This window comes from Lithobates pipiens, unplaced genomic scaffold, assembly GCF_037356315.1.
Source record: "Lithobates pipiens isolate NorthernLeopardFrog02 unplaced genomic scaffold, aLitPip1_a1.2 Scaffold_13, whole genome shotgun sequence".
In the NCBI taxonomy this organism is placed as follows: domain Eukaryota; kingdom Metazoa; phylum Chordata; class Amphibia; order Anura; family Ranidae; genus Lithobates; species Lithobates pipiens.
The window spans coordinates 554,703,586-554,727,234 of record NW_027507718.1 but is presented as its reverse complement, the minus strand read 5'-3'; the positions used below and the strand labels follow the sequence as shown (position 1 = coordinate 554,727,234).

General features: G+C 48.2%; 1 long non-coding RNA gene across 1 annotated transcript in view; it reads right to left on the bottom strand.

Annotated features, from left to right (window-relative positions):
* Positions 1 to 18,121, bottom strand: part of LOC143975833 (uncharacterized) — a 61,111-nt gene extending 42,990 nt beyond the window's left edge. The window contains exon 1 of the long non-coding RNA XR_013272427.1: positions 18,008 to 18,121. This is a non-coding gene — a long non-coding RNA (uncharacterized LOC143975833). The remainder of the gene's footprint in view (positions 1 to 18,007) is intronic.
* Between the last annotated feature and the right edge of the window lie 5,528 nt (positions 18,122 to 23,649).

Here is a 23,649-nt window from a genome sequence, read left to right as displayed (position 1 = left end):
GCACACTCAATCCTAGACCAAAAGAAAAAAAAAATGGATGACAAGTTGCAAGTTGGTGTGGTGGCCAGGCAGTGCGTACAACCCCAAATACTCCTTTCCGGACTCAGGGTATGTTAGCACACTCAATCCTAGACCAAAAAAAAAATGGATGACAAGTTGCAAGTTGGTGTGGTGGCCAGGCAGTGCGTACAACCCCAGTACTCCTTTCCGGACTTAGGGTATATAGCACACTCAATCCTAGACCAAAAGAAAAAAAAAAAAAATTGATGACAAGTTGCAAGTTTGTGCGGTGGCCAGGCAGTGCGTACAACCCCAAGTACTCCTTTCCGGACTCAGGGTATGTTAGCACACTCAATCCAAGACCAAAAGAAAAAAAAAAAATAGATGAGAAGTTGCAAGTTGGTGTGGTGGCCAGGCAGTGCGTACAACCCCAGTACTCCTTTCCGGACTTAGGGTATATAGCACACTCAATCCTAGACCAAAAGAAAAAAAAATGGGTGACAAGTTGCAAGTTGGTGTGGTGGCCAGGCAGTGCGTACAACCCCAAGTACTCCTTTCCGGACTTAGGGTATATAGCACACTCAATCCTAGACCAATAGAAAAAAAAAATGGATGACAAGTTGCAAGTTGGTGTGGTGGCCAGGCAGTGCGTACAACCCCAAGTACTCCTTTCCGGACTTAGGGTATATAGCACACTCAATCCTAGACCAATAGAAAAAAAAAATGGATGACAAGTTGCAAGTTGGTGTGGTGGCCAGGCAGTGCGTACAACCCCAAGTACTCCTTTCCGGACTCAGGGTATGTTAGCACACTCAATCCTAAACCGAAAGAAAAAAAAAATGGATGACAAGTTGCAAGTTGGTGTGGTGGCCAGGCAGTGCGTACAACCCCAAATACTCCTTTCCGGACTTAGGGTATATAGCACACTCAATCCTAGACCAAAAAAAAAAATGGATGACAAGTTGCAAGTTGGTGTGGTGGCCAGGCAGTGCGTACAACCCCAAATACTCCTTTCCGGACTTAGGGTATATAGCACACTCAATCCTAGACCAAAAGAAAAAAAAGAAAATGGATGACAAGTTGCAAGTTGGTGTGGTGGCCAGGCAGTGCGTACAACCCCAAGTACTCCTTTCCGGACTTAGGGTATATAGCACACTCAATCCTAGACCAAAAGAAAAAAAAAAATGGATGACAAGTTGCAAGTTGGTGTGGTGGCCAGGCAGTGCGTACAACCCCAAGTACTCCTTTCCGGACTCAGGGTATGTTAGCACACTCAAACCTAGACCAAAAGAAAAACAAAAAATGGATGACAAGTTGCAAGTTGGTGTGGTGGCCAGGCAGTGCGTACAACCCCAAGTACTCCTTTCCGGACTTAGGGTATATAGCACACTCAATCCTAGACCAAAAGAAAAAAAAAATGGATGACAAGTTGCAAGTTGGTGTGGTGGCCAGGCAGTGCGTACAACCCCAAGTACTCCTTTCCGGACTCAGGGTATGTTAGCACACTCAAACCTAGACCAAAAGAAAAACAAAAAATGGATGACAAGTTGCAAGTTGGTGTGGTGGCCAGGCAGTGCGTACAACCCCAAGTACTCCTTTCCGGACTTAGGGTATATAGCACACTCAATCCTAGACCAAAAGAAAAAAAAAAATGGATGACAAGTTGCAAGTTGGTGTGGTGGCCAGGCAGTGCGTACAACCCCAAATACTCCTTTCCGGACTTAGGGTATGTTAGCACACTCAATCCTAGACCAAAAAAAAAAAATGGATGACAAGTTGCAAGTTGGTGTGGTGGCCAGGCAGTGCGTACAACCCCAAGTACTCCTTTCCGGACTTAGGGTATATAGCACACTCAATCCTAGACCAAAAAAAAAAAATGGATGACAAGTTGCAAGTTGGTGTGGTGGCCAGGCAGTGCGTACAACCCCAAGTACTCCTTTCCGGACTTAGGGTATATAGCACACTCAATCCTAGACCAAAAGAAAAAAAAAAAAATGGATGACAAGTTGCAAGTTGGTGTGGTGGCCAGGCAGTGCGTACAACCCCAAGTACTCCTTTCCGGACTCAGGGTATGTTAGCACACTCAATCCTAAACCGAAAGAAAAAAAAAATGGATGACAAGTTGCAAGTTGGTGTGGTGGCCAGGCAGTGCGTACAACCCCAAGTACTCCTTTCCGGACTCAGGGTATGTTAGCACACTCAATCCTAGACCAAAAAAAAGAAAAAAAAAATGGATGACAAGTTGCAAGTTGGTGTGGTGGCCAGGCAGTGCGTACAACCCCAAGTACTCCTTTCCGGACTCAGGGTATGTTAGCACACTCAATCCTAGACCAAAAAAAAAAAATGGATGACAAGTTGCAAGTTGGTGTGGTGGCCAGGCAGTGCGTACAACCCCAGTACTCCTTTCCGGACTTAGGGTATATAGCACACTCAAACCTAGACCAAAAGAAAAAAAAATATGGATGACAAGTTGCAAGTTGGTGTGGTGGCCAGGCAGTGCGTACAACCCCAAGTACTCCTTTCCGGACTTGGGGTATATAGCACACTCAATCCTAGACCAAAAGAAAAAAAAAATGGATGACAAGTTGCAAGTTGGTGTGGTGGCCAGGCAGTGCGTACAACCCCAAGTACTCCTTTCCGGACTCAGGGTATGTTAGCACACTCAATCCTAGACCAAAAGAAAAAAAAAAATAATTGATGACAAGTTGCAAGTTGGTGCGGTGGCCAGGCAGTGCATACAACCCCAGTACTCCTTTCCTGACTTAGGGTATATAGCACACTCAATCCTAGACCAAAAGAAAAAAAAAAATGGATGACAAGTTGCAAGTTGGTGTGGTGGCCAGGCAGTGCGTACAACCCCAAATACTCCTTTCCGGACTTAGGGTATATAGCACACTCAATCCTAGACCAAAAAAAAAAAAATGGATGACAAGTTGCAAGTTGGTGTGGTGGCCAGGCAGTGCGTACAACCCCAAGTACTCCTTTCCGGACTCAGGGTATGTTAGCACACTCAATCCTAGACCAAAAAAAAAAATGGATGACAAGTTGCAAGTTGGTGTGGTGGCCAGGCAGTGCGTACAACCCCAAGTACTCCTTTCCGGACTTAGGGTATATAGCACACTCAATCCTAGACCAAAAAAAAAAAATGGATGACAAGTTGCAAGTTGGTGTGGTGGCCAGGCAGTGCGTACAACCCCAAGTACTCCTTTCCGGACTTAGGGTATATAGCACACTCAATCCTAGACCAAAATAAAAAAAAAATGGATGACAAGTTGCAAGTTGGTGTGGTGGCCAGGCAGTGCGTACAACCCCAAGTACTCCTTTCCGGACTCAGGGTATGTTAGCACACTCAATCCTAGACCAAAAGAAAAAAAAAATGGATGGCAAGTTGCAAGTTGGTGTGGTGGCCAGGCAGTGCGTACAACCCCAAGTACTCCTTTCCGGACTTAGGGTATATAGCACACTCAATCCTAGACCAAAAGAAAAAAAAATAAAAAATGGATGACAAGTTGCAAGTTGGTGTGGTGGCCAGGCAGTGCATACAACCCCAGTACTCCTTTCCGGACTTAGGGTATATAGCACACTCAATCCTAGACCAAAAAAAAAAATGGATGACAAGTTGCAAGTTGGTGTGGTGGCCAGGCAGTGCGTACAACCCCAAGTACTCCTTTCCGGACTCAGGGTATGTTAGCACACTCAATCCAAGACCAAAAGAAAAAAAAAAAAATAGATGACAAGTTGCAAGTTGGTGTGGTGGCCAGGCAGTGCGTACAACCCCAAGTACTCCTTTCCGGACTCAGGGTATGTTAGCACACTCAATCCTAGACCAAAAAAAAGAAAAAAAAATGGATGACAAGTTGCAAGTTGGTGTGGTGGCCAGGCAGTGCGTACAACCCCAAGTACTCCTTTCCGGACTTAGGGTATATAGCACACTCAATCCTAGACCAAAAGAAAAAAAAATGGATGACAAGTTGCAAGTTGGTGTGGTGGCCAGGCAGTGTGTACAACCCCAAGTACTCCTTTCCGGACTCAGGGTATGTTAGCACACTCAATCCTAAACCGAAAGAAAAAAAAAAAATGGATGACAAGTTGCAAGTTGGTGTGGTGGCCAGGCAGTGCGTACAACCCCAAGTACTCCTTTCCGGACTCAGGGTATGTTAGCACACTCAATCCTAGACCAAAAAAAAGAAAAAAAAATGGATGACAAGTTGCAAGTTGGTGTGGTGGCCAGGCAGTGCGTACAACCCCAAGTACTCCTTTCCGGACTTAGGGTATATAGCACACTCAATCCTAGACCAAAAGAAAAAAAAATGGATGACAAGTTGCAAGTTGGTGTGGTGGCCAGGCAGTGCGTACAACCCCAAGTACTCCTTTCCGGACTCAGGGTATGTTAGCACACTCAATCCTAGACCAAAAAAAAAAAAAAATGGATGACAAGTTGCAAGTTGGTGTGGTGGCCAGGCAGTGCGTACAACCCCAGTACTCCTTTCCGGACTTAGGGTATATAGCACACTCAATCCTAGACCAAAAGAAAAAAAAAAAAAAAATTGATGACAAGTTGCAAGTTGGTGTGGTGGCCAGGCAGTGCGTACAACCCCAAGTACTCCTTTCCGGACTTAGGGTATATAGCACACTCAATCCTAGACCAAAAAAAAAAAAAAAAAAATGGATGACAAGTTGCAAGTTGGTGTGGTGGCCAGGCAGTGCGTACAACCCCAAGTACTCCTTTCCGGACTCAGGGTATGTTAGCACACTCAATCCTAAACCGAAAGAAAAAAAAAAAAATGGATGACAAGTTGCAAGTTGGTGTGGTGGCCAGGCAGTGCGTACAACCCCAAGTACTCCTTTCCGGACTCAGGGTATGTTAGCACACTCAATCCTAGACCAAAAAAAAGAAAAAAAAATGGATGACAAGTTGCAAGTTGGTGTGGTGCCCAGGCAGTGCGTACAACCCCAAGTACTCCTTTCCGGACTTAGGGTATATAGCACACTCAATCCTAGACCAAAAAAAAATGGATGACAAGTTGCAAGTTGGTGTGGTGGCCAGGCAGTGCGTACAACCCCAAGTACTCCTTTCCGGACTCAGGGTATGTTAGCACACTCAATCCTAAACCGAAAAAAAAAAAAATGGATGACAAGTTGCAAGTTGGTGTGGTGGCCAGGCAGTGCGTACAACCCCAAGTACTCCTTTCCGGACTCAGGGTATGTTAGCACACTCAATCCTAGACCAAAAAAAAGAAAAAAAAATGGATGACAAGTTGCAAGTTGGTGTGGTGGCCAGGCAGTGCGTACAACCCCAAGTACTCCTTTCCGGACTTAGGGTATATAGCACACTCAATCCTAGACCAAAAGAAAAAAAAAATGGATGACAAGTTGCAAGTTGGTGTGGTGGCCAGGCAGTGCGTACAACCCCAAGTACTCCTTTCCGGACTCAGGGTATGTTAGCACACTCAATCCTAGACCAAAAAAAAAAAAAAATGGATGACAAGTTGCAAGTTGGTGTGGTGGCCAGGCAGTGCGTACAACCCCAGTACTCCTTTCCGGACTTAGGGTATATAGCACACTCAATCCTAGACCAAAAGAAAAAAAAAAAAAAATTGATGACAAGTTGCAAGTTGGTGTGGTGGCCAGGCAGTGCGTACAACCCCAAGTACTCCTTTCCGGACTCAGGGTATGTTAGCACACTCAATCCTAAACCGAAAGAAAAAAAAAAAATGGATGACAAGTTGCAAGTTGGTGTGGTGGCCAGGCAGTGCGTACAACCCCAAGTACTCCTTTCCGGACTCAGGGTATGTTAGCACACTCAATCCTAGACCAAAAAAAAGAAAAAAAAAATGGATGACAAGTTGCAAGTTGGTGTGGTGGCCAGGCAGTGCGTACAACCCCAAGTACTCCTTTCCGGACTCAGGGTATGTTAGCACACTCAATCCTAGACCAAAAAAAAAAAAAAAATGGATGACAAGTTGCAAGTTGGTGTGGTGGCCAGGCAGTGCGTACAACCCCAAGTACTCCTTTCCGGACTTAGGGTATATAGCACACTCAATCCTAGACCAAAAGAAAAAAAAATGGATGACAAGTTGCAAGTTGGTGTGGTGGCCAGGCAGTGCGTACAACCCCAAGTACTCCTTTCCGGACTTAGGGTATATAGCACACTCAATCCTAGACCAAAAGAAAAAAAAAAATGGATGACAAGTTGCAAGTTGGTGTGGTGGCCAGGCAGTGCGTACAACCCCAAATACTCCTTTCCGGACTTAGGGTATGTTAGCACACTCAATCCTAGACCAAAAAAAAAAAATGGATGACAAGTTGCAAGTTGGTGTGGTGGCCAGGCAGTGCGTACAACCCCAAGTACTCCTTTCCGGACTTAGGGTATGTTAGCACACTCAATCCTAGACCAAAAAAAAAAAATGGATGACAAGTTGCAAGTTGGTGTGGTGGCCAGGCAGTGCGTACAACCCCAGTACTCCTTTCCGGACTTAGGGTATATAGCACACTCAAACCTAGACCAAAAGAAAAAAAAATATGGATGACAAGTTGCAAGTTGGTGTGGTGGCCAGGCAGTGCGTACAACCCCAAGTACTCCTTTCCGGACTTGGGGTATATAGCACACTCAATCCTAGACCAAAAGAAAAAAAAAATGGATGACAAGTTGCAAGTTGGTGTGGTGGCCAGGCAGTGCGTACAACCCCAAGTACTCCTTTCCGGACTCAGGGTATGTTAGCACACTCAATCCTAGACCAAAAGAAAAAAAAAAATAATTGATGACAAGTTGCAAGTTGGTGCGGTGGCCAGGCAGTGCATACAACCCCAGTACTCCTTTCCTGACTTAGGGTATATAGCACACTCAATCCTAGACCAAAAGAAAAAAAAAAATGGATGACAAGTTGCAAGTTGGTGTGGTGGCCAGGCAGTGCGTACAACCCCAAATACTCCTTTCCGGACTTAGGGTATATAGCACACTCAATCCTAGACCAAAAAAAAAAAAATGGATGACAAGTTGCAAGTTGGTGTGGTGGCCAGGCAGTGCGTACAACCCCAAGTACTCCTTTCCGGACTCAGGGTATGTTAGCACACTCAATCCTAGACCAAAAAAAAAAATGGATGACAAGTTGCAAGTTGGTGTGGTGGCCAGGCAGTGCGTACAACCCCAAGTACTCCTTTCCGGACTTAGGGTATATAGCACACTCAATCCTAGACCAAAAAAAAAAAATGGATGACAAGTTGCAAGTTGGTGTGGTGGCCAGGCAGTGCGTACAACCCCAAGTACTCCTTTCCGGACTTAGGGTATATAGCACACTCAATCCTAGACCAAAATAAAAAAAAAATGGATGACAAGTTGCAAGTTGGTGTGGTGGCCAGGCAGTGCGTACAACCCCAAGTACTCCTTTCCGGACTCAGGGTATGTTAGCACACTCAATCCTAGACCAAAAGAAAAAAAAAATGGATGGCAAGTTGCAAGTTGGTGTGGTGGCCAGGCAGTGCGTACAACCCCAAGTACTCCTTTCCGGACTTAGGGTATATAGCACACTCAATCCTAGACCAAAAGAAAAAAAAATAAAAAATGGATGACAAGTTGCAAGTTGGTGTGGTGGCCAGGCAGTGCATACAACCCCAGTACTCCTTTCCGGACTTAGGGTATATAGCACACTCAATCCTAGACCAAAAAAAAAAATGGATGACAAGTTGCAAGTTGGTGTGGTGGCCAGGCAGTGCGTACAACCCCAAGTACTCCTTTCCGGACTCAGGGTATGTTAGCACACTCAATCCAAGACCAAAAGAAAAAAAAAAAAATAGATGACAAGTTGCAAGTTGGTGTGGTGGCCAGGCAGTGCGTACAACCCCAAGTACTCCTTTCCGGACTCAGGGTATGTTAGCACACTCAATCCTAGACCAAAAAAAAGAAAAAAAAATGGATGACAAGTTGCAAGTTGGTGTGGTGGCCAGGCAGTGCGTACAACCCCAAGTACTCCTTTCCGGACTTAGGGTATATAGCACACTCAATCCTAGACCAAAAGAAAAAAAAATGGATGACAAGTTGCAAGTTGGTGTGGTGGCCAGGCAGTGCGTACAACCCCAAGTACTCCTTTCCGGACTCAGGGTATGTTAGCACACTCAATCCTAAACCGAAAGAAAAAAAAAAAATGGATGACAAGTTGCAAGTTGGTGTGGTGGCCAGGCAGTGCGTACAACCCCAAGTACTCCTTTCCGGACTCAGGGTATGTTAGCACACTCAATCCTAGACCAAAAAAAAGAAAAAAAAATGGATGACAAGTTGCAAGTTGGTGTGGTGGCCAGGCAGTGCGTACAACCCCAAGTACTCCTTTCCGGACTTAGGGTATATAGCACACTCAATCCTAGACCAAAAGAAAAAAAAATGGATGACAAGTTGCAAGTTGGTGTGGTGGCCAGGCAGTGCGTACAACCCCAAGTACTCCTTTCCGGACTCAGGGTATGTTAGCACACTCAATCCTAGACCAAAAAAAAAAAAAAATGGATGACAAGTTGCAAGTTGGTGTGGTGGCCAGGCAGTGCGTACAACCCCAGTACTCCTTTCCGGACTTAGGGTATATAGCACACTCAATCCTAGACCAAAAGAAAAAAAAAAAAAAATTGATGACAAGTTGCAAGTTGGTGTGGTGGCCAGGCAGTGCGTACAACCCCAAGTACTCCTTTCCGGACTTAGGGTATATAGCACACTCAATCCTAGACCAAAAAAAAAAAAAAAAAAATGGATGACAAGTTGCAAGTTGGTGTGGTGGCCAGGCAGTGCGTACAACCCCAAGTACTCCTTTCCGGACTCAGGGTATGTTAGCACACTCAATCCTAAACCGAAAGAAAAAAAAAAATGGATGACAAGTTGCAAGTTGGTGTGGTGGCCAGGCAGTGCGTACAACCCCAAGTACTCCTTTCCGGACTCAGGGTATGTTAGCACACTCAATCCTAGACCAAAAAAAAGAAAAAAAAATGGATGACAAGTTGCAAGTTGGTGTGGTGCCCAGGCAGTGCGTACAACCCCAAGTACTCCTTTCCGGACTTAGGGTATATAGCACACTCAATCCTAGACCAAAAAAAAATGGATGACAAGTTGCAAGTTGGTGTGGTGGCCAGGCAGTGCGTACAACCCCAAGTACTCCTTTCCGGACTCAGGGTATGTTAGCACACTCAATCCTAAACCGAAAGAAAAAAAAAATGGATGACAAGTTGCAAGTTGGTGTGGTGGCCAGGCAGTGCGTACAACCCCAAGTACTCCTTTCCGGACTCAGGGTATGTTAGCACACTCAATCCTAGACCAAAAAAAAGAAAAAAAAATGGATGACAAGTTGCAAGTTGGTGTGGTGGCCAGGCAGTGCGTACAACCCCAAGTACTCCTTTCCGGACTTAGGGTATATAGCACACTCAATCCTAGACCAAAAGAAAAAAAAAATGGATGACAAGTTGCAAGTTGGTGTGGTGGCCAGGCAGTGCGTACAACCCCAAGTACTCCTTTCCGGACTCAGGGTATGTTAGCACACTCAATCCTAGACCAAAAAAAAAAAAAAATGGATGACAAGTTGCAAGTTGGTGTGGTGGCCAGGCAGTGCGTACAACCCCAGTACTCCTTTCCGGACTTAGGGTATATAGCACACTCAATCCTAGACCAAAAGAAAAAAAAAAAAAAAATTGATGACAAGTTGCAAGTTGGTGTGGTGGCCAGGCAGTGCGTACAACCCCAAGTACTCCTTTCCGGACTCAGGGTATGTTAGCACACTCAATCCTAAACCGAAAGAAAAAAAAAAAATGGATGACAAGTTGCAAGTTGGTGTGGTGGCCAGGCAGTGCGTACAACCCCAAGTACTCCTTTCCGGACTCAGGGTATGTTAGCACACTCAATCCTAGACCAAAAAAAAGAAAAAAAAATGGATGACAAGTTGCAAGTTGGTGTGGTGGCCAGGCAGTGCGTACAACCCCAAGTACTCCTTTCCGGACTCAGGGTATGTTAGCACACTCAATCCTAGACCAAAAAAAAAAAAAAAATGGATGACAAGTTGCAAGTTGGTGTGGTGGCCAGGCAGTGCGTACAACCCCAAGTACTCCTTTCCGGACTTAGGGTATATAGCACACTCAATCCTAGACCAAAAGAAAAAAAAATGGATGACAAGTTGCAAGTTGGTGTGGTGGCCAGGCAGTGCGTACAACCCCAAGTACTCCTTTCCGGACTTAGGGTATATAGCACACTCAATCCTAGACCAAAAGAAAAAAAAAATGGATGACAAGTTGCAAGTTGGTGTGGTGGCCAGGCAGTGCGTACAACCCCAAATACTCCTTTCCGGACTTAGGGTATGTTAGCACACTCAATCCTAGACCAAAAAAAAAAAATGGATGACAAGTTGCAAGTTGGTGTGGTGGCCAGGCAGTGCGTACAACCCCAAGTACTCCTTTCCGGACTTAGGGTATATAGCACACTCAATCCTAGACCAAAAAAAAAAAATGGATGACAAGTTGCAAGTTGGTGTGGTGGCCAGGCAGTGCGTACAACCCCAAGTACTCCTTTCCGGACTTAGGGTATATAGCACACTCAATCCTAGACCAAAAGAAAAAAAAAAAAATGGATGACAAGTTGCAAGTTGGTGTGGTGGCCAGGCAGTGCGTACAACCCCAAGTACTCCTTTCCGGACTCAGGGTATGTTAGCACACTCAATCCTAAACCGAAAGAAAAAAAAAATGGATGACAAGTTGCAAGTTGGTGTGGTGGCCAGGCAGTGCGTACAACCCCAAGTACTCCTTTCCGGACTCAGGGTATGTTAGCACACTCAATCCTAGACCAAAAAAAAGAAAAAAAAATGGATGACAAGTTGCAAGTTGGTGTGGTGGCCAGGCAGTGCGTACAACCCCAAGTACTCCTTTCCGGACTCAGGGTATGTTAGCACACTCAATCCTAGACCAAAAAAAAAAATGGATGACAAGTTGCAAGTTGGTGTGGTGGCCAGGCAGTGCGTACAACCCCAGTACTCCTTTCCGGACTTAGGGTATATAGCACACTCAAACCTAGACCAAAAGAAAAAAAAATATGGATGACAAGTTGCAAGTTGGTGTGGTGGCCAGGCAGTGCGTACAACCCCAAGTACTCCTTTCCGGACTTGGGGTATATAGCACACTCAATCCTAGACCAAAAGAAAAAAAAAATGGATGACAAGTTGCAAGTTGGTGTGGTGGCCAGGCAGTGCGTACAACCCCAAGTACTCCTTTCCGGACTCAGGGTATGTTAGCACACTCAATCCTAGACCAAAAGAAAAAAAAAAATAATTGATGACAAGTTGCAAGTTGGTGCGGTGGCCAGGCAGTGCATACAACCCCAGTACTCCTTTCCTGACTTAGGGTATATAGCACACTCAATCCTAGACCAAAAGAAAAAAAAAAATGGATGACAAGTTGCAAGTTGGTGTGGTGGCCAGGCAGTGCGTACAACCCCAAATACTCCTTTCCGGACTTAGGGTATATAGCACACTCAATCCTAGACCAAAAAAAAAAAATGGATGACAAGTTGCAAGTTGGTGTGGTGGCCAGGCAGTGCGTACAACCCCAAGTACTCCTTTCCGGACTCAGGGTATGTTAGCACACTCAATCCTAGACCAAAAAAAAAATGGATGACAAGTTGCAAGTTGGTGTGGTGGCCAGGCAGTGCGTACAACCCCAAGTACTCCTTTCCGGACTTAGGGTATATAGCACACTCAATCCTAGACCAAAAAAAAAAAATGGATGACAAGTTGCAAGTTGGTGTGGTGGCCAGGCAGTGCGTACAACCCCAAGTACTCCTTTCCGGACTTAGGGTATATAGCACACTCAATCCTAGACCAAAATAAAAAAAAAATGGATGACAAGTTGCAAGTTGGTGTGGTGGCCAGGCAGTGCGTACAACCCCAAGTACTCCTTTCCGGACTCAGGGTATGTTAGCACACTCAATCCTAGACCAAAAGAAAAAAAAAATGGATGGCAAGTTGCAAGTTGGTGTGGTGGCCAGGCAGTGCTTACAACCCCAAGTACTCCTTTCCGGACTTAGGGTATATAGCACACTCAATCCTAGACCAAAAGAAAAAAAAATAAAAAATGGATGACAAGTTGCAAGTTGGTGTGGTGGCCAGGCAGTGCATACAACCCCAGTACTCCTTTCCGGACTTAGGGTATATAGCACACTCAATCCTAGACCAAAAAAAAAAATGGATGACAAGTTGCAAGTTGGTGTGGTGGCCAGGCAGTGCGTACAACCCCAAGTACTCCTTTCCGGACTCAGGGTATGTTAGCACACTCAATCCAAGACCAAAAGAAAAAAAAAAAAAAATAGATGACAAGTTGCAAGTTGGTGTGGTGGCCAGGCAGTGCGTACAACCCCAAGTACTCCTTTCCGGACTCAGGGTATATAGCACACTCAATCCTAGACCAAAAGAAAAAAAAATGGGTGACAAGTTGCAAGTTGGTGTGGTGGCCAGGCAGTGCGTACAACCCCAAGTACTCCTTTCCGGACTTAGGGTATATAGCACACTCAATCCTAGACCAAAAGAAAAAAAAATAAAAAATGGATGACAAGTTGCAAGTTGGTGTGGTGGCCAGGCAGTGCGTACAACCCCAAGTACTCCTTTCCGGACTTAGGGTATATAGCACACTCAATCCTAGACCAAAAGAAAAAAAAAAATGGATGACAAGTTGCAAGTTGGTGTGGTGGCCAGGCAGTGCGTACAACCCCAAATACTCCTTTCCGGACTTAGGGTATGTTAGCACACTCAATCCTAGACCAAAAAAAAAAAATAGATGACAAGTTGCAAGTTGGTGTGGTGGCCAGGCAGTGCGTACAACCCCAAGTACTCCTTTCCGGACTTAGGGTATATAGCACACTCAATCCTAGACCAAAAAAAAAAAATGGATGACAAGTTGCAAGTTGGTGTGGTGGCCAGGCAGTGCGTACAACCCCAAGTACTCCTTTCCGGACTTAGGGTATATAGCACACTCAATCCTAGACCAAAAGAAAAAAAAAAAAAGGGATGACAAGTTGCAAGTTGGTGTGGTGGCCAGGCAGTGCGTACAACCCCAAGTACTCCTTTCCGGACTCAGGGTATGTTAGCACACTCAATCCTAAACCGAAAGAAAAAAAAAATGGATGACAAGTTGCAAGTTGGTGTGGTGGCCAGGCAGTGCGTACAACCCCAAGTACTCCTTTCCGGACTCAGGGTATGTTAGCACACTCAATCCTAGACCAAAAAAAAGAAAAAAAAAATGGATGACAAGTTGCAAGTTGGTGTGGTGGCCAGGCAGTGCGTACAACCCCAAGTACTCCTTTCCGGACTCAGGGTATGTTAGCACACTCAATCCTAGACCAAAAAAAAAAAAATGGATGACAAGTTGCAAGTTGGTGTGGTGGCCAGGCAGTGCGTACAACCCCAGTACTCCTTTCCGGACTTAGGGTATATAGCACACTCAAACCTAGACCAAAAGAAAAAAAAATATGGATGACAAGTTGCAAGTTGGTGTGGTGGCCAGGCAGTGTGTACAACCCCAAGTACTCCTTTCCGGACTTGGGGTATATAGCACACTCAATCCTAGACCAAGAGAAAAAAAAAATGGATGACAAGTTGCAAGCTGGTGTGGTGGCCAGGCAGTGCGTACAACCCCAAGTACTCCTTTCCGGACTCAGGGTATGTTAGCACACTCAATCCTAGACCAAAAGAAAAAAAAAAATAATTGATGACAAGTTGCAAGTTGGTGCGGTGGCCAGGCAGTGCATACAACCCCAGTACTCCTTTCCTGACTTAGGGTATATAGCACACTCAATCCTAGACCAAAAGAAAAAAAAAAAATGGATGACAAGTTGCAAGTTGGTGTGGTGGCCAGGCAGTGCGTACAACCCCAAATACTCCTTTCCGGACTTAGGGTATATAGCACACTCAATCCTAGACCAAAAAAAAAAAAAATGGATGACAAGTTGCAAGTTGGTGTGGTGGCCAGGCAGTGCGTACAACCCCAAGTACTCCTTTCCGGACTCAGGGTATGTTAGCACACTCAATCCTAGACCAAAAAAAAAATGGATGACAAGTTGCAAGTTGGTGTGGTGGCCAGGCAGTGCGTACAACCCCAAGTACTCCTTTCCGGACTTAGGGTATATAGCACACTCAATCCTAGACCAAAAAAAAAAAATGGATGACAAGTTGCAAGTTGGTGTGGTGGCCAGGCAGTGCGTACAACCCCAAGTACTCCTTTCCGGACTTAGGGTATATAGCACACTCAATCCTAGACCAAAATAAAAAAAAAATGGATGACAAGTTGCAAGTTGGTGTGGTGGCCAGGCAGTGCGTACAACCCCAAGTACTCCTTTCCGGACTCAGGGTATGTTAGCACACTCAATCCTAGACCAAAAGAAAAAAAAAATGGATGGCAAGTTGCAAGTTGGTGTGGTGGCCAGGCAGTGCGTACAACCCCAAGTACTCCTTTCCGGACTTAGGGTATATAGCACACTCAATCCTAGACCAAAAGAAAAAAAAATAAAAAATGGATGACAAGTTGCAAGTTGGTGTGGTGGCCAGGCAGTGCATACAACCCCAGTACTCCTTTCCGGACTTAGGGTATATAGCACACTCAATCCTAGACCAAAAAAAAAAATGGATGACAAGTTGCAAGTTGGTGTGGTGGCCAGGCAGTGCGTACAACCCCAAGTACTCCTTTCCGGACTCAGGGTATGTTAGCACACTCAATCCAAGACCAAAAAAAAAAAAAAAAATAGATGACAAGTTGCAAGTTGGTGTGGTGGCCAGGCAGTGCGTACAACCCCAAGTACTCCTTTCCGGACTCAGGGTATATAGCACACTCAATCCTAGACCAAAAGAAAAAAAAATGGGTGACAAGTTGCAAGTTGGTGTGGTGGCCAGGCAGTGCGTACAACCCCAAGTACTCCTTTCCGGACTTAGGGTATATAGCACACTCAATCCTAGACCAAAAAAAAAAAAAAAAAAAATGGATGACAAGTTGCAAGTTGGTGTGGTGGCCAGGCAGTGCGTACAACCCCAAGTACTCCTTTCCGGACTCAGGGTATGTTAGCACACTCAATCCTAAACCGAAAGAAAAAAAAAATGGATGACAAGTTGCAAGTTGGTGTGGTGGCCAGGCAGTGCGTACAACCCCAAGTACTCCTTTCCGGACTCAGGGTATGTTAGCACACTCAATCCTAGGCCAAAAAAAAGAAAAAAAAATGGATGACAAGTTGCAAGTTGGTGTGGTGGCCAGGCAGTGCGTACAACCCCAAGTACTCCTTTCCGGACTTAGGGTATATAGCACACTCAATCCTAGACCAAAAGAAAAAAAAATGGATGACAAGTTGCAAGTTGGTGTGGTGGCCAGGCAGTGCGTACAACCCCAAGTACTCCTTTCCGGACTCAGGGTATGTTAGCACACTCAATCCTAGACCAAAAAAAAAAAAAAAATGGATGACAAGTTGCAAGTTGGTGTGGTGGCCAGGCAGTGCGTACAACCCCAGTACTCCTTTCCGGACTTAGGGTATATAGCACACTCAATCCTAGACCAAAAAAAAAAAAAAAAAATGGATGACAAGTTGCAAGTTGGTGTGGTGGCCAGGCAGTGCGTACAACCCCAAGTACTCCTTTCCGGACTCAGGGTATGTTAGCACACTCAATCCTAAACCGAAAGAAAAAAAAAAAAATGGATGACAAGTTGCAAGTTGGTGTGGTGGCCAGGCAGTGCGTACAACCCCAAGTACTCCTTTCCGGACTCAGGGTATGTTAGCACACTCAATCCTAGACCAAAAAAAAGAAAAAAAAATGGATGACAAGTTGCAAGTTGGTGTGGTGGCCAGGCAGTGCGTACAACCCCAAGTACTCCTTTCCGGACTTAGGGTATATAGCACACTCAATCCTAGACCAAAAAAAAATGGATGACAAGTTGCAAGTTGGTGTGGTGGCCAGGCAGTGCGTACAACCCCAAGTACTCCTTTCCGGACTCAGGGTATGTTAGCACACTCAATCCTAAACCGAAAGAAAAAAAAAATGGATGACAAGTTGCAAGTTGGTGTGGTGGCCAGGCAGTGCGTACAACCCCAAGTACTCCTTTCCGGACTTAGGGTATATAGCACACTCAATCCTAGACCAAAAGAAAAAAAAAATGGATGACAAGTTGCAAGTTGGTGTGGTGGCCAGGCAGTGCGTACAACCCCAAGTACTCCTTTCCGGACTCAGGGTATGTTAGCACACTCAATCCTAGACCAAAAAAAAAAAAAAAATGGATGACAAGTTGCAAGTTGGTGTGGTGGCCAGGCAGTGCGTACAACCCCAGTACTCCTTTCCGGACTTAGGGTATATAGCACACTCAATCCTAGACCAAAAGAAAAAAAAAATGGATGACAAGTTGCAAGTTGGTGTGGTGGCCAGGCAGTGCGTACAACCCCAAGTACTCCTTTCCGGACTCAGGGTATGTTAGCACACTCAATCCTAGACCAAAAAAAAAAAAAAAATGGATGACAAGTTGCAAGTTGGTGTGGTGGCCAGGCAGTGCGTACAACCCCAGTACTCCTTTCCGGACTTAGGGTATATAGCACACTCAATCCTAGACCAAAAGAAAAAAAAAAAAAAAAATTGATGACAAGTTGCAAGTTGGTGTGGTGGCCAGGCAGTGCGTACAACCCCAAGTACTCCTTTCCGGACTCAGGGTATGTTAGCACACTCAATCCTAAACCGAAAGAAAAAAAAAAATGGATGACAAGTTGCAAGTTGGTGTGGTGGCCAGGCAGTGCGTACAACCCCAAGTACTCCTTTCCGGACTCAGGGTATGTTAGCACACTCAATCCTAGACCAAAAAAAAAAAAAAAATGGATGACAAGTTGCAAGTTGGTGTGGTGGCCAGGCAGTGCGTACAACCCCAGTACTCCTTTCCGGACTTAGGGTATATAGCACACTCAATCCTAGACCAAAAGAAAAAAAAAAAAAAAAATTGATGACAAGTTGCAAGTTGGTGTGGTGGCCAGGCAGTGCGTACAACCCCAAGTACTCCTTTCCGGACTCAGGGTATGTTAGCACACTCAATCCTAAACCGAAAGAAAAAAAAAAATGGATGACAAGTTGCAAGTTGGTGTGGTGGCCAGGCAGTGCGTACAACCCCAAGTACTCCTTTCCGGACTCAGGGTATGTTAGCACACTCAATCCTAGACCAAAAAAAAGAAAAAAAAATGGATGACAAGTTGCAAGTTGGTGTGGTGGCCAGGCAGTGCGTACAACCCCAAGTACTCCTTTCCGGACTTAGGGTATGTAGCACACTCAATCCTGGAGTAAGAATGATTTCTGCTCCCCCAGTCAGTGACATCTCCAGGTCGCACACACTGAGGGAACACATATTTACCCCTTCCCTGCCAGGAACAAGTACACAGTAATTAGTGCATATTCATAGCACTGATCGCTGTATAAATGTCACTGGTCCAAAAAAAGTGTTAAAAGTGTCTTATCTGTGCGTCACAATACCGGAAAAAAAAAAAAAAAAAACCCACCCCACATGCAGATCACCGCCATTGATATAAAAAAAAAATGTATATGAATTATAAAAATGCAATAAATCTTTCCCATAGTTTGTAGGCGCTATAACTTTTGCGCAAACCAATCAATATATACACTTACTGCATCTGTTTACCAAAAATATGTAGACTATATATTGGCCTAAACTGATGAAGAAATTTGTTTTATTTTGTTTTTTTAAAAACATTTTTTGGGCATATAGAAAAAAAAAAAAAAACAAACACAATATTTATCTTTAAGTGTCGCTTTTTGTTCACAGCACAAAAAAAAATACATATATTAATTTTTATTATTTATTATTAATTTATTAAGTAAATATTTAATTAAATATATATTAATTTTTGGTGGGGAAAAAAAATAATTTAGTTTGGGTACAGCAGTGCCGTATTGCAAAAAAAATAGCCTGGCCATTAAGGGGGTAAAATCTCCCGGGACTGAAGTAGTCAATGTAAAGACCTTCAAACACTCACGGTCAGGAAGCTCCTTGTAGGTGACAGTGATATAGAAGCAATCGGCATGCTATCCGATGTGGCCGGGTACTCCAGGCAAACACGTCCGCACTCTTCCCCGCAGCAGAGCATCTGCCCCGCTCTGCCAGCCAGTGTTGAGTATTTATATTCCGTTCAACCAATCACAGGACAGAACAGCCAAATCCCCTATAACGTCCCTGGTTGCCATAGTAACAGCTGCAGGTCTCGTTAACAAGTCACGTGACGCGACTCAACGGCTGATTGCTTGTGGGGACAAGGCAGGCTGCTCTTTAAGCCCGCGCCAGTCCCCTATCTTTTCCGCGGCAGCCCGGCTGCCAGGCCAGCTCAGGCTCAGCCATGGGCACCAGGGGTACAGATACATGAAGGGGGAGGGGCTAGAGGAGAGACCCAGGGGTAGTGATACATGAAGGGGGAGGGGCTAGAGGAGAGACCCAGGGGTAGTGAAACATGAAGGGGGATGGGCTAGAGGAGAGACCTCTCAACGGCCGCCAGTAGAGTTAAGCCTTTGGAGCCTGGGGGCGTGGCCACGAAAGGGAGGAGCCTGATGCAGCCCCGGATCAGAGACATAGTAAGTGTGGCCACCTGTAACCTGAATAGGAGGAGGGGGTGGGGCGGCTGCATAGAGAAGAATCATTCCCTCCATCCTCCTCCCGCAGTCTCTGAATGCTTCTCCTCCTCTCCCTCTTGCAGGATTTCATGTACTGCGGGAGGAGGATGGGGAGAAAGATTCTTCTCTATGCAGCCGCCCCACCCCCTCCTCCTATCCTTATCTCTACCCCTCCCCCCCACAGTGCTCCCCACCCCCTCCTCCTATCCTTATCTCTACCCCTCCCCCCCACAGTGCTCTCCACCTCCTCCATGCCCCCTGCCTCTCTCTCCCTGTGCTCTCCACCTCCCCCCATGCTCTTGGCTGCCCCCTATGCCCTCCACTTCTCCCCCACTGCTATCAAGACCCCCCCCCCCCCTGCTCTCCACCACCCCCCATGCTCTACACTGCCCCCTTGTGCCCTCCACCTCTACTCCCTGTGCTTTTTTACCTCCCCCTGTGCTCTCCACCTCCCCCCATGCTCTATGCTGCCCCACTGTGCTCTCCACCCCCTCCCATGTTTTACGCTGCCCCCCTGTGCACTTCACCTCCCCCAATGCTCTTTAGCACCCCCAAGTGCTCTCCAGCCCCCCTGTTCTCGCCACCTCCCTCCTGTGTTCTCCACCTCCCCATGCTCTATGCTGCTCCCCTGTGACCTCCGTCTTTCCTCCCACGCTCTCCACCTCCCACATGCTCTACGCTGCCCCCTGTGCCCTCCGCCTCTCCCCCTGTGCCCTCCATCTTCCTCCTGTGCTCTCCACCCCCCCCCATGCTCTACGCTGCCCCCTCTGCCCTCCACCTCTCCTCCCTGTGCTTTTTTACCTCCCCCTGTGCTCTCCATCTCCCTCCTGTGCTCTCCACCCCCCCATGCTCTACGCTGCCCCCTCTGCCCTCCACCTCTCCTCCCTGTGCTTTTTTACCTCCCCCTGTGCTCTCCATCTCCCTCCTGTGCTCTCCACCTCCCCCATGCTCTACACTGCCCTCTGCCTCTCCCCCTGTGCTCTTCACCGCCCTCCATCTCTCTCCCTGTGCTCTACGCTGCCCCCCAGTGCTCTCTAGCCCCCCATGCTCTATGGTGCCCACCTGTGCTCTCCAGCCCCCCTGTGATCTCCACCTCCGTCATGCTCTATACTGCCCCCCTGTGCCCTACGCCTCTCCCCCATTGAACTCCGCCTAGCCCCTGTTCTCTTTACCTCCTTTCATGCTCTCTGCTGCTCTCCGCCTCCCCCCTGTGCTCTCTGCCTCCCCTCTGTGCTCTCCACCTTTCCCCTGTGCTTTTTTACCTCCCCCTGTGCTCTCCACCTCCGCCCATGCTCTACGCTCTCCCCCTGTGCTCTTCACCTCCCCCAGTGCTCTCCACCTCCCTTCTGTGCTCCCCACCTCCCCCCATGCTCGCTGCTGCTCTCCGCCTCTCTCCCTGTGCTCTCCACCTCCCCCCATGCTCTTCGCTGTCCCCTATGCCCTCCACTTCTCCCCAGTGCTATCAAGCCCCCCCTCCCCCGTGCTCTCTTCCTCCCTCCTGGGCTTTCCACCACCCCCCATGCTCTACACTGCCCCCCTGTGCCCTCCGCCTCTCATCCCTGTGCTGTTTTACCTCCCCCTGTGCTCTCCACCTCCACCCAGTGCTCTCCACCTCCTCCCATGTTCTACGCTGCCCCCCTGTGCACTTCACCTCCCCCAATGCTCTTTAGCACCCCCAAGTGCTCTCCAGCCCCCCTGTTCTCGCCACCTCCCTCCTGTGTTCTCCACCTCCCCATGCTCTATGCTGCTCCCCTGTGACCTCCGTCTTTCCTCTCACGCTCTCCACCTCCCCCATGCTCTACGCTGCCCCCTGTACCCTCTGCCTCTCCCCCTGTGCTTTTCACCTCCCCCTGTGATCTCCACCTCCCCCATGCTCTATGCTGCCCACCTGTGCCCTGCGCCTCAACCCCTGTGCTCTCCATCTTCCTCCTGTGCTCTCCACCCATCCATGCTCTACGCTGCCCCCTGTGCTCTGCACCTCACCCCCTGTGCTCTCCATCTCCCTCCTGTGCTCTCTATCTCCCTCCTGTGCTCTCCCCCTCCCCCCTGCTCTACACTGCCCTCTGCCTCTCCCCCTGTGCTCTTCCCTGACCCCTCTTCTCTCCACCGCCCTCCATCTCTCTCCCTGTGCTCTACGCTGCCCCCCCCATGCTCTATGGTGCCCACCTGTTCTCTCTAGCCCCCCTAGTGCTCTCCAGCCCCCCCCCCCCCCTGTGATCTCCACCTCCCTCATGCTCTACACTGCCCCCCTGTGCCCTACGCCTCTCCCCCATTGAACTCTGCCTAGCCCCTGTTCTCTCTACCTCCTCTCATGCTCTCTGCTGCTCTCCGCCTCCCCTCTGTGCTCTCTGCCTCCCCCCACAGTGCTCTCCAGCCCCCTTGTACTCTCACCCCACCCCATGTTCTCAAGGTTCTTCCCTGTGCTCTCTGCCCCCCCCCCCACTCTTTCCCTGTCCCCTTCGCCCCCCGCACCTTTGCCGGTGTTGTAAAATTTCCTGCGACCTATGAAATTCGCTCACCCCGTCACTTCCGGTGCAGCTCCGTCACTGAAACAGCTGACGGCGGGCCTGTACCGCGCATGCGCCAATCCCCTGCCATTAACAGCGCATGCACTGTATATTTATTTTCACAGTGGAGAAAAATTCTAGCCTCGAGTGGGCAGAGACTTGCGGGTGGGTGGGCGGAGCTGAACAGATGGTTAGAACATCAGCAGCAACCCCGCCGACCCCAAGATTTTCTTTACTGGTCAAGAAAAATGATGGCTTCAGGCTGTATTAGCGCATGCGCGGGATATTTGTTCAGCGGTCGACCAAAATTATGGACTCAAGCGGGCGGAGACTTGCTGGGAGGGAGAGATAGAGTGGAGCTTAGAGAGGGGGGTGGAGCTTGGAGAGGGGGGCGGGGCCCCGTGCATAGCACTGACTACATATACAGTACATTGTTCTGCCAATAAATACGCCTCACTGCGCCCAGCAAACACCACCTCACTGTGACCAGAAATCGCCGCCTCACTGCGACCAGAATTTGCCGCCTCACTGCACCAAGCAAACGCCACCTCACTGCGCCCAGAAATCGCCACCTCACTGTGCCCAAAAAATGCCGCCTCACTGCGCCAAGCAAACGCCACCTCACTGCGACCATAAATCGCCACCTCACTGCGGCCAAAAAATGCCGCCTCACTGTGACCAGAAATCGGCGCCTTATTGCGCCCAGAAATCGCTGCCTCACTGTGCCAAGCAAACGTCACCTCACTGTGCCCAGAAATCGCCGCCTCACTCTGCCCAGCAAACGCCACCTCACTGTGCCCAGCAAATGCCTCACTGTGCCCAAAAAATGCCCCTCACTGTGCCCAGCAAACGCCACCTCACTGTGCCCAACAAACGCCACCTCACCATGCCCAGAAAACGCCTCACTGTGCCCAGCAAACGCCTCACTGCACCCAAAAAATGCCGCCTCACTGTGCCCAGCAAACACCTCAGTGTGCCCAGCGAATACCGCCTCACCGTGCCCAGCAAACGCTGGCTCACTGTGCCCATCAAACGCAACCACTGTGCTATCAAACACAGCCACTGTACCCATCAATTGCTGCCAGATTGTCAAGCCATAGCTGTGCTCCCTGGGGATATGCTGATCACCCATCTGTGCTGCTGGAGGGAGCCCAGACGGGCATAAATGAGGGACCTGCATGTCATGGTAAGTGAGACCATCCCATATCCCACTCCATCTTTCCCGAGAACAGGGACCCCCTCCCCCCAAGACAGAGACCCCCTTCTCCCCCCTGAGGACAGGGACCCCCTCCCCCCAAGACAGAGACCCCCTTCTCCCCCCTAAGGACAGGGACCCCCTTCTCCCCTGAAGACAGGGGCCCCCTTCTCTCCTGGGGACAGGGGCCCCCTTCTCTCCTGGGGACAGGGAGGACAGGGGCCCCCTTCTCTCCTGGGGACAGGGACCCCCTTCTCTCCTCGGGACAGGGGCCCCCTTCTCTCCTGGGGACAGGAACTCCATCTCCCCTGGGAACGGGGACTTCATCTCACCTAGGGACCCCATCTGCCCTGGGGATCAGGACCCCACCTCCCCTAAGAATAGGAACCTGATCACCCTGTGTGCGCCAACCTCACTGCCCTGCCGGCCATGTGTCCTGTGTGAGGGCCCTCCTGTGACAGCTCTTATAAGGACTTTACCCCACTGTGTGATCCCCCTACATGACTGATCCCTCTGTGTCCAAAACTTACACGGGGAACCCCTCTGTTTGCTCCCCCTACATGTCTGCATACTCTGACCACCACCTGTACCATTTCCACATCCACTGACTGCCTCCTGTATCCTGTGCACATGTTCCGACCCCCTCTTGTACCATGTCTGTAGCCTCTAGCCACCTCCTGTGTCCTGTCTGCAATCTCTGACTATCTCTTGTCTTTTAACGTGTCTGCAGTCTCTTAGGGGGAGTCTGGAGAGGAATCGAGAGTGAGAGCACCGCCAGGATTGGGATTACGGGAGGAGTCAGATGTGTATGGAATGTGGAGAAGAGACTATAGAATAAAAACCAGAACCACCAACCTGGAGCCGTCTAGCTGAGCCCTGCACGCTGCACTGGAGAGGAGGTCAGTGACAAGAGGGCACTCGCATAAAGGTTTCCCATCATCTCAGTAACACCCCCCAGTGTATTCACTCTGCGGAAGGTGGTCTCTGGTCACCAGAGTTTCCCCCCCCATAACATTTCCCGGCATTCCCCTTTACATCAGAGTCCGCAGGATTCTTCCCCAAGGCAAAGGAAAATGCTACAGAGCATGATCTAAGGAGGAACTCTGATGTAAGGGGTGCTCTGGTCACCAGAGACCACCTTATATCAGAGTCCACTGCATTCCCATTTACATCAGAGTTCCAACTTACATCAAGGTCTGCAGCATTGCCCTTTGCATCAGGGTTCGCAGAGTTCCCCCTGTTAGATTAGAAGGGATGGAGACCTACAGACTTGTCCAGAGTACAGAGGATACATGGGATAGATTAGAAGGGA